This window comes from Ambystoma mexicanum, chromosome 4q (genome assembly GCF_040938575.1).
Source record: "Ambystoma mexicanum isolate Mex_15411 chromosome 4q, UKY_AmexF1_1, whole genome shotgun sequence".
Classification (NCBI taxonomy): domain Eukaryota; kingdom Metazoa; phylum Chordata; class Amphibia; order Caudata; family Ambystomatidae; genus Ambystoma; species Ambystoma mexicanum.
In genome coordinates, this window is record NC_090928.1 from 186,457,389 (window position 1) to 186,473,415 (window position 16,027).

Sequence of the window (16,027 nt, forward strand, 5' to 3'; positions counted from 1 at the left end):
TTCATTAAATAAATGGAAATATTCAGGAGAATAAAAGCTAGGTGTATTGAAGCAAAATGTGGTGTTGATAGACATCCCGAGGGATTGTCGAGTCGAGCCGACTCCTGGCTGGTCGTGTATCATTTGAGCTCTGCCTTTTTGTGAGAACAAATGCGTATCACTGACATCTCGACCTCCCTGCATGCATCCAGAGGTCGGGGCACACAGCATCACACTGGTGACGAGGTTCAATGAGAATCCATGTGTGTTTCGCCCGGCTCATTAGAGCTCCCGCTGCCGGCTCACCACAGGCCGACCGGCAAGAGTGCGCTGCCAAGGCCCAGAGGCTGCAGCAAGCATTGCAAGTGATAGCGTGAAGTGCAGAAGAACACAATGTTCCCAGACACACAGCCCCAAATGAAGTGAGAGCGTGGGGGAGGGGGTGCATATTTTCCCAACGAGGGCGTTGAAGCCCAGAAAGACACGCTGCAAGCAAATCAGTAAGACTAACACGCACATTTGCTCCCATGGAAAGCCCCCAAAGCAGCCTAACAAGGGAAGGCAGCAGCAGCAGAGGCCCCAGGGGCAACTCAATGGAAGTAGAGGGCCCAGGCCCAGATGCCACGCACGTGACGTTTATATGGCCTTTTGACCCATATGCCACTGGAGCGGCCCGATATTGGGAAATATGGCTCCAGCCATTCAAGCTCAACATGCAAGCCAGGGAAATAATAGAAGGAAAGAAACAACACACCCTATAACTGCTAAACATCTGCGCTCTTGCGCTAAGGCTTTTCAACACTTTGCCAAATAGAGGGGCGACACACAACTGTGATGCAGTGAAGTCAGCATTGAATAACACATTCAAATCTGAGTTAAACCCCGATTATGAACCGTTTCAATTCTGTATGTCCAGGTAAAGGGCAAAGAAAAACTTGACGACTTCCATGCACGACTCAGGGAAATGGCACTAGGTTCCGAATTCCTAGACAAAGAATTTGCTGTCCACCAACAGATTATCACTGGAATATCATCAGACAAACAATGCAGAGCTGTGCTATCAGAGAAGAACATCCCTTTAGACTGCATCTTAGCCATGGATGGACTGCGAGAACGTACGGATGACAAAGTGGCTGTTACGGAAGCTGCTATGCAGCGACTTCCACTCGATAATATCCATATAGATGAAGAGATTGCAGCAGTTAGAGGAAGAACAGAAGGGAGACGACCCACCAACACCACGTCTGGGAAAGCACTAAAGTGCCGGGATTCCTGCAAGTGGTGTGGAGGACCCGGGCACAGAGTAGAACCTTGCCCAGCTTTAGGGGTTACCTGTCAGTAGTGCAAGAGACTGAACTACTTTGTGACAGTTTGCATCAACCCATCCCCTCCAAAAGGAACGGAACAGCCAGAGACATCAAACCCCAGGCGGAAAGGAAAGGACAAGGCAATGGCTGACGCTGCCGTACAAATATCACCCAGCAGCGACACAGATGACACCTCGGAGGAAGAGGTATACCCGGAAAGACGCCATAATCGACAGAAAAGAACAGTGAACAGGACCACATGATATCCGCCATCAAGCCAAGGATGACCAATCACAAAGGAAAGAAGTCCAGATGACCCTCTTGCATCATCATAGCTGACGGGATGCCCACCAAAGTTGTCATAGACACCAGAGCAACGGTAAATATCATGCCCCTGCTAAAATTCAAGAAAATCGAACCAAAGCCCCAACTCAAAGACAGACGAGTGCAACTATTTGCATATGGGTGCAAAAAGCTGCTACCAGTAGCTGGAAACTTCCATTCCAACCTAACGCACAACAGAACAACATGTCAGACCAGGATATATGTGGTAGATGTAGGCTTGGAGATGCTGCTGAGCTGCCACACAGCAGAAAAACAGAGGCTTGTACAGTTCACATTCAGCATCAACACACCTGGCATCAACAACCTTCTAGCAAAACACAACAAGGTATTCCAAAGCATAGGATGCCTCAGAGGCAAAAAGGTCAAACTACATATTGACCCAACAATCAAGCCCAAAGCGGGAAGGTATCTCAGGGTCCCCTTCCACTTGCGTGTAGCAGTCCAGAAAGAACTAGAAAAGTTGGAGACACAAGGGATAATCGAAAAGACATCAGGACCGACCATATGTGTATCACTCATGGTTGTAGCGCAGAAACCACGTCAACCAAATGCAGTTAGACTCTGCATCAACATGCGAATACCTAATGTAGCCATAGGTCGTGAACGACACGTGACCCCAACAATCGACGAGCGTATTGTTGATCTCACAGTGGTGAAGATTTTCAGTAAACTAGACTTACGCTCTGGCTATCATCAACTACGCCTGGCTCGAGAATCATGCTATATAACAACATTGTCATCCCACCTGGGTCTCAGGAGGCACCGGAGGCTGAACTTCGGGATATCCTCAGCTGCAGAAGTATTTCAAAATGAGATTCGGAGAGTGCTGAATGGCCTGGCAGGTACCACCAATACAAGTGATGATATCCTAGTGTACGGAACAACGACAGAAGAACACTTTGAATGCCTACAACACCTAGAAGACTCTGGCCGGCCTCATCCTACATGCGGACAAGTCTGAATTTGGCAAGAGTAAACTGAATTTTTTCAGATACGTGTTCAATGCGGAAGGACTATTACCTGACCCAGCCAAGGTGTCAGACATTAAGGAAGCCAAAGCCCCCACGTCAGCATCAGAAGTCAGGAGCTTCATGGGAATGGCTTCATACTGTGCCAGATTCATCCCAGACCTCGCCACCATTGCAGCATCTCTAAGAAGGCTGACCCAGAAAGAAGCACTGTGGGAATGGTCTGAACATCACCAGCACGCTTTTCAGAAAATCAAGGACTCCATATCAAGCACTACCAGGATGGCGTTCGACACAAACCACTCCACGGAACTGCTGGTGGAAGCTAGTCTGGTAGGACTAGGGGTGTGTTGACTCAAATTGACCAGGAGGGCACTGTGTACCCAGTCGCTTTTGCCAGTCCGGCACTCACTAAGGCTGAGCAAAATTACGCCCACATAGAGAAGGAGGCTTTAGTGCTACTTTGAAGGTGTGGCCATTTTGAAGTCTACTTCTTGGGCCAACCAGCAAAGATATTCACAGATCATAAGCCCCTGGTACCAATCTTCAAAGGCTCTGCCTCATATCCCCCAGCACGCCTAGAAAAGTGGATGCTGCAGCTGCAACCATTCAGTATCGAAGTGTAATACCGGGCCGGAGCGGACAACCCTGCAGACTATCTATTCCGCCACCCACGACCAGCCACCATCCAAGAGAAAGAACACGCCAAAGAAAGGGCAGACATATACATCATGTGGTAGCTGGCGCCCAGCCGAAGGCGATGACGGTATAAGAAATAGTAGATGAAACTGAGACGGATGCCTGCCCACAATGCACAAAATGCACCATTCAGTCCGGTGATTGGAAAAATGTCCTATTGGCAGTGGCACATTGCACTGCGATGGCACAGGAGAAGCAACAAGCCCAGAATCAGACATTAGATTACAGTGTCTGAAGAGGGAGTCATACTGAAAGGACACCAGATTGGTCTGCCAGAGGCGCTGGAGGAGATGGCCTTGTGGCTAGCACACAAAGGACACCAAGGCATCATAAAAACCCAGGCTTATCTCAAGTCCAGAGTGTGGCCGCCAGAAATACAGAATTGGTGGAGACCTGCGTGGCGTGCCACTCCTCAAGGAGACAAGTGGTGCCTGAACCCATTGCAAGTGCACTCAGAAGCAACACGAGGTGGGAATCAGTTAGTGTGGACTTCTGTACTACTGCCGGAGAGGGATACTTGTTTGTCCTAATGGACAAATTCAGCAGATACCCAGAAGTTGAGCACATCAAGTCCACTGACACACCATCAGTTATAACTGCCCTGGAAAAAGTATTCGCCGTACATGGCATTCCACTTAAGATAAAGAGTGACAATGGGCCCTATTTACCAGTCGCTAATTACAGCAGTTCTTGATCAGCCTTAACATAAAACACCAAAAGATCACCCTGTGTTGGCAACAAGCAAATGGGGACGCGGAAAGATTGATGTGGTCACTGAATAAGATTATAAGGATTGTGAAGGACCAACAACAACCGTGGCTGCCTGCTGTGTATTGGTTTCTCTGGTACCACAGGCGCAACCTGGACACCTCCACAAGAGTCAGTGTGGCCGCATTATTGTTTGGGGTACCTATTCAAGCTGAACTACTGCTACACCCGAGCTAGGTAGCCCCTGAACCCGACACACCGCTTATCGAAGAAACACGCGAAAAACGTAACAAGCAAGAGAGTCAGGCCCGTCGAGCACAGCACCGAGAACTCCAGGCTGGTGACATAGTGCTAGTCAAAAGCAGGACACCTCCAAAGAAAATGACCCTGTCCTATGAATCCTGTCCCTGGACAGTGCTCAACTTCGACCACAGCCTGGGGACCACCACCAGAGGGCATGAAGTGGTAATGCAGAATATATCCCACTTCCGCAAGTTACCCTCAACGTTCTGGAACTAACAGTCCATACATGAGCCAGAAAGGACCGAACCACTGAATTCACCTGGAGGACATCCCGGAACGAGAGACACCACATCCCTGAGAGGGGAGGCGCTAACACTGCCAGACCCCGGTGTCGAATGCAACAAAAGACGGAGTGAAGGAGACCCTCAGGGAAGAGTGAACACCAGGAATGGACTCCAGGAAAAGGCTCAACCATTGACCTGAGTACAAGGATACGTCCTACATAGGAAATATCGCCGAAGAGCCCAAGTACGCAAGACCCCGTCCATCATGTGATAAGACATACAGACACCCCAATGAGAGGGATGACATTTGTTTTCAAAAGATCCAAGTATGGGATGGGAGGAATGTTGTGTTGATAGACATCTTGAGTCACGTGAGCGAGGGGGAGTCCACCACATGTGACAGGGGAAACAGGATGTGGAAATAAAGAATGGAATGCCCAGACGAGTTTGCCGAGTGAAACCGACTCCTGGCTGGTCATGTATCATTTGTGCTCTGCATGATTGTGAGAACGAATGTGTATATCCACCATCCCGACCTCCATGCATGCATCCACAGGTCGTGGCACACAGCATCACACAAACTTGAAACTAAACAGACCGTGAATGTTTTGATGACAATGTTTTATACAGCGCCTTCAGCCAAAACAGTTCACTATAGTGTGCTTAACAAAAGAAGCATCAAGTCCACTTCCTCCTTAAAGGACAACAGGCCTATTGGCTGTCTAATCTGCAATGCACGGATTAATGGACGCACAGACTGCAACTCACTATACTGCGTTACTGTTAAAAGATGCCAGCCCATACGCTGGCTTCCCACACTCTGTTCATCGCTTCCCTGCTCTAGAGCTAGGTCCGGACTTTAAACAATAAAATAACTAAATAAATACGGTGTGATGCTGGCTTGTTGACCCTTTTCTCTGATTGCTGGGATAGTCCCTGGTGTGTTGTGCACAGGGCTCACTAACTGGGCTAGATGTTGCTCCTGCTCTAGGCAGGTTGGGTACACACAGCTGCATTCCCACTGCTTGCAAGGCGGCCACATCTCAGTTTCTCCACACCCTTATTATAGACTGTGCTCAGCTCATTCATAAGAGAACACTTGCTACCACGGTGCTGTTAAAGGAGGCACTTACATCATGCCAGGGACTACATGGAACAAAATCAAGGGCAATGGAAAATAATGGGGTGCACAAATGGGGAGCAACTATTGAACGATGACAAGCAAAGAGAGGTGTCAATAAGGAAAATAAATGCTGATATATGTTGTTTGTTTTATGGAATCTGTGTATTCCGAATAAACGTATTGACTGACTGAAACGAATGAAATTAAGGAGAAATGCACACTCTTGCAAAAGAAGGAAGCAAGATGAATAAAAAAAGGAGGAAATAATGGAACTGATGTGAGAAGGGAAATGTGTGAATTAATAAAACAGGATTTCAGAAAATCGAAAGGGGAACAAGGGTTTGACGGTAAAATAATGAAGTGTAGAAATTGGAAAAATTGTGCAGCCAGTCCAACATGCATGAGCAACATTTTTGCACCGGTAGTATACCATTCTGGTATACCATTCTTAAGGAAGGGCCTGCAACTGTTTGTGTGAGATGAAATACGCCATGCTGCTTTTGCACCCATCCAATCCCAGTTGGGCATTGCATTATTTTGACGTGGCCATTTGCGCCTAAGAGTACTCCTTTTAGGGATGCATGCACATGTGGCATTTATAAAACACCTGTACACAAGTGTTTCTAGGCACTACAAGACAAGTAGGAGGAAGCAAGGGAGGACAAAATAAAGATCTTACTAGGCCTTGTGTCATTCAGCTCGTGCATCTGCGGTGAAGAGGGAAGGGGAGAAGTGCCAGGGTGGAGTGGAAGGGGGAAGTGCATTTAACTCACAAGTGCAGCCAGCGGGTGGCTCATAAGTGCAGACAGAATTGACTGTAGGGTTGCAGATACAGATCACAAGTGCTAGGGGACTCGCGAGGCAGTGTGAGGTGCAACGGGACATGTAGAAGCCTGGGCCTGAGTTCAGAGGGCGACTAGGTGACCAGCGCACGGAGCAGTCAGGTGCATCAGCAGGGGAGAGGAAGAGAGAAAGCGGAAGCGAAAAGAAAGGTCTTTAGCTGCTTCTGGAACCGGAGGTGGGTCTGCTCAAGTTTGAGAGAGGCAGGGAGGCTGTTCCAGAAGGAGGCCCCAGCCAAGGAGATAGATCTGCCCCAACTCCCTGCTTGTAGAAGCGTCTGACCCTCAGAGAGTTGGAGGTGGATGAGCAGAGAGCTCGAGAAGGAACATGTTTTGGAAGAGAAAGTTGGAGGTAGTGCATTCCCAGGGCCCAAAAAGCCTTGTGGACGATGCAGCGGGTCTTGAAGTTGATCCTTGCAGCCACAGGGAGCCAGTAAAGAGATTTCAGAACTAGAGAGTGTAAAGGAGGTCCCAGACATGACCTGCACCCCAGCCCCTCATTTCGAGCTGCCAAGAGGGTACTCATCAAGTTTTGTGACGTATGAAGAGCAAATGAACCAACAGAGAGCTGCACTGGGACTGTGCCCAGTGTATATTAGAAGATCTGTACCTGTTGAAGCCCTCATAACCAGACAACCATGGGCAGCGCGGTAACCTATCAGACAGCCATACCAGCCACTGACACAAAATGAGGAATACCTACACACAGTCCACGAAGAGACCCCAAAAGCCATAATGGAAGGCCAGTGGAAATGACGAGGACTTGAACAGACGTGAAGGAGCGAAAGTGGCTATTAAAGACAAACATGACAGTGCAAGTAGCTACAAGAATAAAGGTAATGGACGCAGAGAAGAGAAATGTCAAAATGTAAGGAAAAGGGCGTCACGAGACAAGATGGAAGCAACCACCCTGATTAAATGTGTGTAAATAGGCTTGAAACGCAAGACGCTAAGAGATCGATACTGCTTGCAGATGCTTAGTAGAAGATAGAGCGGCAAGCGCCAACCACATATCTACCTCAATAAGGCACAGTATACAAGTGCGACTCCATTTTGTAAAAGCAGAAATATACCCAGGCGGCCAGAGGCCTGACAGACCAAGTTTTCGAAACCCAGCAAAGGCAGGAGAAGGAGCAGAATTGAAACTCAGCAAAGAGAGGTTCAGGCTTAGGAATTTGAGGTCAACCAGAGAAGGGGAGGAGAGCATGAGCTCACATCACAGGACTCCAACTTCAGAGCATACCAGCCTGCACGTGCAAGGTCAAGACAAGAGAGACCAAAGGCAGGTGGCCGAGCCAAAGCAGAACTAAATACAATAAAAGCTAGAAACTGAAGCAGATTCATGGTGAACAGACACGTGACCAGCCAGGCGCGAAGAGGTACCACCGCCTGATGTCATCCAGAACCCAGGATGCCATAACTTTTCCTGATAAGAGACTACAGCTCCGAAGCCAAACCCAGCCAACTAATTGACACATAGCCCTAAGATACTGATTGATGGGAGAGAGGCAGGGTGAAACTTGGTACACAATGTCCTTGGGTGTCCATTCTGCATGCTGCTAATTAAAATGGGGATTTATGTCTAGGGGTGTAACCTGCCCAATCACAATGGACCGTGTAATCTAGGGTCCTATAGACATTGTAACCAATGAGACGTCGTACTCATAGTGATGTCAATCACGTGTTGTAGAGGGATGGGCGTAGACGCCCAACCGATAAGAGTTATCCAATCCGCATGCCCTATTATCATATACAGACATAGCACCTATACTTAAGTTACCTTTCCTGACCAATTATATTGCACAATGATTTTTTATAGAAAGTAGACGTCAATGATGACGAGAATCTGCTATAAAGGTTTCAGTTTGAATGAAAAACTTGGAAGTCGGAGCGAGACCGGTGATCGCACTTCAGCTGATTCCCATTTGTTTCCTTGTTTGATGTATGCATCATTAAACAGATTTCCCTTTGCCAAACTACTGAGTCCTCATTATTGAGTTGTGTTGGAGTAAGTGAATCCTGCACCCCCTGTCCTCACATGGTGCAGCTATCTTGTCTTACAAGTCCTTGAGGGTGAGTGCTGACCAATGGGCCCGTCGCAATTGCCTCTCCTCAAGAACACTTGGTAGCGTGAGGATGGTTTCGGCCATAGATTATTGATAATCGATTGATATAGTTATAAGACACTCTTAGACCGACGGCACGAAGTAACTCTGGGCCTTCGGTTACATCACGAGTCCTTTCCCATTCCGGCTGAGTAGGCTGAGAAGCTCCCCGTGGACAATGATAGTGACATATTCCAAAAAATCTGCAGTGGGTCTGAAGGAACCCGCTTTTCCAAGCATAACCCTTCTCATTCCCACGGGCAGCGGATCGGACGAAAACCTTAAAAGCAGGAAGAGGAAGGGGCGGTGATCCTGAAGTTCCAGAAAAGATGCGATCGGTGAGTGAAACAACGAAACTCGTTACCTTGGCAAATGTCTCATAGGCCTTAGAGTAAGAAGGGGAAAGGTAAAGGAGTGTGGCGGAGAAAAAATTAAACAGCTAGAAGTAGAGAAGACTGTATATATATGGGGGGTAAAGACTCGAGCACCTGAAGTAAATTGTGTAAAAATATCAGGGGGGCACCTGAAATGAAAAACGTAAGGAATACCGGGGGGGGCACCCGAGAGAAAACTGTAAAAATATCAGGGGGGCACCTGAAATTAAAAACGTAAGGAATACCGGGGGGGCACCCGAGAGAAAACTGTAAAATTCGCCTTGTTCCTGCACTTTAAAGAGTGGTCAGAAGGAACGTGAACCCAGAGCCCACAGAGGGGGGACATTAGGCTACGATTACGTTTAAAGATGTAAGAATGGGGTTCGTTCAAATCCCATGACGGGGTAATAATTAGAAGGCAGGTATACGTATGACCAGCTGGTGTTTGTCTAAGTCTGTCAAGCGTCTGTCTTATATGTCCAGTGTATGTCAATTGTGAAACCACTGTACTGTTGATTAAGTGCTAAGCATTCTGGATTTATGCGATTCCGTAATTGAGAGGGAATCGCCACTGAATTGATGAGTTTTGAGTAAACTGTTGATATAAAATTTTGGTGGGAAAAGATTGGATTAGAGCTTGCATATTTGCTGCTTGCTCATACTAGTGGAAAGCTTAAAGAACTGTGTGAATATTGTTGGTGACAAAAGTAAGAATGGAGGAAGTTTCCCCACTTGCGCATTTATGTAAGCAGTTGCCCAAGCATGCAGCAAAGCTGAGGAAATATAGCCAGGAATGGGTTAACGGCACCACAAATAAGATGTATATGCCGTGGCACAGAATGGGTCACTCTCTAAGGCTGTTTTACAGCACATGACCACCTTCTTACATGCCACTTATACCGGCAAGAAGCTCGAGAAACACCTTGCTGTTCTCGAGCTTTGGAAAATGTTTGAGGAAACAAAAGTGAAAGAACCACCCGGAGATTGGATATTAAATGTATGTACCGAGGGGGGTGAGACGCTGACCGCGCCACCGGCCCCGCCTGAGCCAATGATCGAAGGGAGTAAGTCAGAGGGACTTTACCCGCTGAGAGAGCTTAAGGCAACCACAGGGTATAGCAACCCGGCATGTGAGTCACCTGCATTCAGTAGTGACGAGACGAAAGGGAAGGATCAGGAAATTGATTTGGACTCCACAGTCCCAAGGGGCAAGGAGAGGCGAGACGAGGGAAGTAAGGATCAGGCACAGACTAGTGCACCCCTCAATAGAGAGAAAGAGGGGAAGAAGCGGAAAGGAAATGATGAGTTGACATTCGCAAAGGACGAATGGTTGGGAGGACAGATATTATTGAAATTAGATGGAAAAGAAAGTGATGACGCAAGGCCGAGCGAACGGTCTGACGAGGCGCAAAGAAAGGAACAAGAGAAAGAAGAGGATATGAGAGACGAAAGGGCAAGAAAGAAGGATAGGTTGAGGCGAGAACAACTATATCGCGAAGAGCAAGGTATACCGCTCAGTTGCACGCAATATGCAGCCTACGAAAAATACAGGCAGAACATGCTAAAGTTAGAGGAAGAAAGGAGAGTGCACGAAAGAAAATTGAAGAAGCGAGAAGACGAGGAAAGCAGAAGGGCAAGGGAACATAGGAATGAACGGATAAGGGAAGTAGATAAGGCTAGAAAAGAAGCGAAGAAGAGAAAGGAAATAGATGAGGAAGCAGAACGCAAGCGTAGACAGAGGGCACGAGATCTAGAATATTTGCAACAGGAAGTTAAGAAACCCAATCCTTTTGTAGACTGGGAAGACATAGAAGAATTCTTCCCTGCAAGTGATGCGGTCCCAGGTACAAGTGGGACAAATATTGACGATGACTTCGACACCAGAAGCATCGGGGAGACGATTGATAAAATAAATGATGAGATGGGGCTGGAATTAATATCCCAAGGGGGAAGGGAGGATGAGCGCTTAGAGAGCACTCAGCTATATGACACGGAGGATGTAACCCGAAGTAGTGGGAGCAGGGGACTGTCCCTGGACAGGTTAGAGATTGGGCAGAATGAAGATGATGCAAGAAGTTGTGTAAACTGGGAATATTCAGAGTCTGACTCTGGGGAAACGGAGGAGGTGCCGCATGATGCTGGGAGACGGTGTAAAAAGCGGCTCCCAGGGGACCAAGAAGTACGATGGTCAGATGCTGGCAGGGCCACAAGTAGGACACCGAAATCTGCTGGACATTTCAGCCGACATGTAGAAACACCCCACGGTCAGAGGGGGGTGTCAGCACCTGCCTATGCGGATAGGTTAAGAGCATTGTCAGGTAGGCAGCAAGGCGATAATGCCACCCAGGCGAGAGACCGAGGAGGTATTGGGAAGGAAAAGGAGGATTGCGCATTCCAATTCCCACTGCTAGAAATGGGAGGAGCAAGACCGCAATATATTCCATGGCCACACATGGACCAAGAGAACCTTAAAAATAAGCTTCAATGCTGACATCGGGAGCCGGAAAGTGGATACATGAGTTAGAGAAAATGACGGCGGGCATCACCCTAGCCATAGGGGACATTAAGGGTCTCCTAATTGCTATACTTGGTGAAAGAGCAGACGACGTGTGGAAAAGGGCGGGCTACCCTAGAGTAACCATAACCAACACCTCCCATGTTGGAGCACCATTTAATAACTTTAGAGCAGCAGTGTGGAAAGCGCTGTGTGCGCTATATCCAGACACATCTGATATGGGAGCTATAATGACTCGAAAAATGAAAGAGTCAGAGGATCCATTGCTTTATATCCAAAATGTTCAGGACGCGTGGATACTTGAAACGCATGAATCTTGGACAAAATCACTCCCTGTATTCTATCACATATTGTGCCAAGGGTTACCAGAACCGGTACAAAAACAGCTCAAAAAATTTGTAGGAATAGAAGCCAAACCGTGGCCCGAAATACAATTGACAATTGCACATTACTGTAGGCTGTTGCAAGAAAAGAATCGGAAGAAAGAGGTAACGCATAAGGAAGAGGAGGCGAAGCTGGTGCAAAGGAAGCTCTCAAAGTATGCTCTTGAAGGAGCCATGCTAACAAGCCCAGCCGAATTGAGTGCACAACGTGCAATTAGCCCGCCGCAGACTAGTCAGGGTAACGCGGGATTCTACCCAAGAGGAAGGGGTTTTGGAGGAAGAGGTTGGCAGAGTAATCGAGGAGGCTTTAGAGGTAACCAAGGGGGTTTTCAGAATGTTCAAAGACCATGGGGTGCTATTATCGCCATTAGAGAAGGGTATCGAGTGACTGATGCAACCGATGATGATCTGTTCGAAGAACACCCTTACCTAGAAGAGACAAGGGTGGAAGTGAGTCTCATATTTTGGGTCAAAATGATCAAACGAGAAGTGCCACAGAGAATGGTGTTGGCACTAGTACGCCCAGAATACTTTGATGACGACATGGCCCACGTGCCTGCCGCAGTATGGACTACAGGGCCCTATGATGTAGGTCTCCTGAAGGGGGCAGGTGAAGTAAAAATTAAATTGAAACTAGGAGCGATTTTCCTGCGGGCACTACAATTTCCCATGTCCAGAGAAGTGGATGAAGGGATCGCAAAAACAATCTCTGCCATGCTGGAGCAGGGCATCTTAGTGACGTCAGAATCACCTTGCAACACAGTGATTTATCCTGTCAAGAAATCGAAGGGAGGGTCCTGCTGTTTAATCCAGGATTTACGAGCTTTGAATGACATAGTCGAAGACGAGTTCCCTCTAGTCCCTAACCCATCCACAATTCTCTTCAACATACCCACTGAGGCAAAATATTTCATGGTGATCGATTTGAAAAAAGCGTTTTTCTCGATTCCATTGCACTGTGACTCACAAGACCTGACGTTGTTTACTTTCAGACAAATGCGCCTGAAAAGTATGCGGTTGCCACAAGGGTATTGAGAGTCTCCATCCATTTTCAACAGAGTCCTGCAAATGGACCTAAGCAATATCGCGGTGGACGGTGTTGTTTTGCAGTATGTAGATGACATTCTGGCCTGCAGCATCACTGAAGAGCAATGCTGACATGACTGTCCAGCTATTGACAATACTGGCTGAGAAGGGGTACAAGGTTGACAAGGATAAGTTGCAGTACTGCCAACAGGAGGTGTTGTACATAGGGAAACTGATCTCACATGAGGGGAAGAAGGTAACCCCAGAAAGGGCTGAAGCTATCATGAACATGCAAACGAGATCCATGACAAGGAAAGATGATGCATGACCAGTAAAATAAAGACAAGGGACTTTTGTGCAAAGTTGTGGCTTAAAATTGGACAGTTCCCCTGAGAAAAAAAAGGGGGATAAGGACATAAAAAACAAACACTCTGTGAATCCTAGTTGCAGGGTAAAGAGAAGCACATCAAAAAGCCACATAAACACTGTTAAACTGAACTTATAGAAATCACATCACACCCAAATAACACAAAGAATCAAGACTCTGATAGACTGCCAACAAAATATTTCCTGAGGGCGTAACACAGTATCTTGAAGTAACCAGTACCAGTAAGACTTTGTACACAAGAACTTATTGTGCAGCCCGGCAGAAGTCTCAAGTGGGATGTACTCACCTACTTTCAGCTTGTGCTCCTGACGTATCCGTCACTCATAGGGAGAAGAACAAGTGTCACTGAATACATTCAAGATCCAGAAAATAAGAAGGTAATCAGGCAACTGCTGACTGTCATCACAGAGGTCTTCGCCGAGTTGCCCGAGCACAGTGAACAAGAGACTAATGCTCCCACCTCAGGTGATCATTGATGAAATAACATACACATTATTCTTCCGCATCATAGAGGAGTGCCCAGGACTTATCAGGAGGACCACAGATACACTAACCTTTATTAGAGACCCAAGAAACAATTACTTTCTCAATCAAGCCTGGTATAAGTTGAATTATGTAGTTGCAATCCATGCAGCAGGGAAATGTAAAAACTGTTCACATCAAAAGAAGGGATTGTGACCAGGACCAAATGTACCTGTCACCCGAGGACACCCGGTTGGCACACAACGTCTTATTTCGATTAGTCACAGACTACCCGGAAATGGTGGGGAGGCCTGAAGATGTTGTTGTCATCACCTTTCTCAGAGACCCGACCAACACCCCACACATGGGCACACTCCTCCAAGACATCATGCTCCAAGTGGAGCTGTCCAATTTCCAGCGAGAATTCCTAAGGAGATTCCAGTGAGACCTTTCGCCGGGCGACAGATCGAGGAGATAAAGACTGTTCACACTGCAAGGAAAGCCTGAGATCTAGAGACTAGAAACCAAGAGCAAATGTCACTAACATCAGAAGACAGCAGATACGCATTCCGAGTCTTCTTCCACCTAATTGAAAACTTTCCAGAACTAGTGGGCAGACCCAGCAATATTGATGGGCCCACCTTTCTCAGTGATCCAGCAAAGAATTCACAACTAAACAGGCTCTTGAGGGCTATTGCATCACAACTAAGAAGCAACTATGGACATCCACTGCTGAGGAGAGCTTTAGAAGGGGGAGATCCAAGATAAAGCTTTTATCATCCTCCGGCCCGGGACAGAGCAAGGAAACAAAGACACAGTTCTTCATGCTTCTAACGTAGGACAGATCGAGAAGAGCAGAAACAAGGATAACAACACCTTGTTCTTATGTCTCTTATTTTTTCTATTTTTCATCATCGTTCTGCAGTGGAATAAATGGGGGAAAGAGAGATTGTTCGTCAACTTGTCATCGAAAGACCAATTGAAAAGAACAGAGGCACGAACTTCACCGCCGTATTCTCCTTTTTCTTGTTTTTGTCTATTTTTTCATATGTTCACCTTTATTTTTACTTTTGTTTTTATTTTTATGACATTTTATTTTTGTGTGATTTTTAGGAATTCCATTTTTTCAGCCTTTTACAGTGAACAGGTTCCTTCATGTCCTCAAGGCCGAGGCAAAATGGAGAAGTGCCCTAGGACGGTGTTTGTTATAGAAATGCAGAATGAATGTAATGTGCTAAAAATGGTAGTCTAACCTTTTTCCATAATCTAGCAAACGAATCCATGTTGCGTACCCAAAGACTATCATCATCACCACCCGCAAGAGGGGGACACTCGAAAAGCACCCGACACTTTAGTAATAATAAACTTTGAATTGTCAGTTCGGAGCAAGCAGAAAATAAACAATTGACTATGGACACGATCGACATGGGGGCCCAGAACAGTAACATAGTTTTACCCACAGCGGAGGGACTCCCTCGTTTCCCTGTCTGTACATCCAGCAGGCAATGATCGCCTGGGCCCCACAAAAGCACCCAGACCTTATATAGTCATCCCTGTCCCAAGAAAAGCTGATGGTAAAGCAAACAAACTGAAATTGAACGTAATGAGTAGTGACAGTTACACAGTCGAGGTTATGAATGATGAGAAAAGCTGGAGACAGGGTCAGCTCGGAATGAATGATAACATAGCACTGTCCACGGCACGCACCCACACACCGAATGCACATAAACAAGAGCAAGTGTCAATGGCTACAAGGCCTCAATGAAGGCAGCAGAGAAGGAGAAACTGCCCGCCGAACATCCAATTTCAGAGAATAGTGGAGATAACCAAGTAAAGTTAATTGAAACGCCAAAGAAGGAGGAAATAGCAAAATTGCTCGAAAACACAGAAGTGGCTTCAAAAGTACTCACAGAAAAGACACATGTATTAATAGACTACTTGTACTAACAGACTGGGTACTTCCCCAAATCTTATTTCACTCAACATGTTGAAGTCTAAATATGTGGAAAAAATCAAATTCTGTACTTAGCTTACATCGACTTTAAAGCTGCATTCGACTCCATTGATCGGTCCATCCTTTTTCCCAAACTAATGCACCATAAATGCCCTACTTCTCTTCTGTCTTTAATGATGCTTCTTCACACTCACACTACCATTCAAGTGTGTCTTTCCATGGCCGGTGCTCTTTCATCCTTCATCAAAATGACCCGGGGCCTTAAGCAAGGTTGTATTTTAGCCTCCTCTATCTTCAATTTTTTCATATTTGACCTTGGCATCTG

General features: G+C 46.7%; 1 protein-coding gene across 1 annotated transcript in view; it reads right to left on the minus strand.

Annotated features, from left to right (window-relative positions):
• Nucleotides 1-16,027, minus strand: part of LOC138467575 (chitin synthase chs-2-like) — a 299,897-nt gene that overhangs the window by 87,399 nt on the left and 196,471 nt on the right. The gene's annotated exons all lie outside the window — the stretch shown is intronic.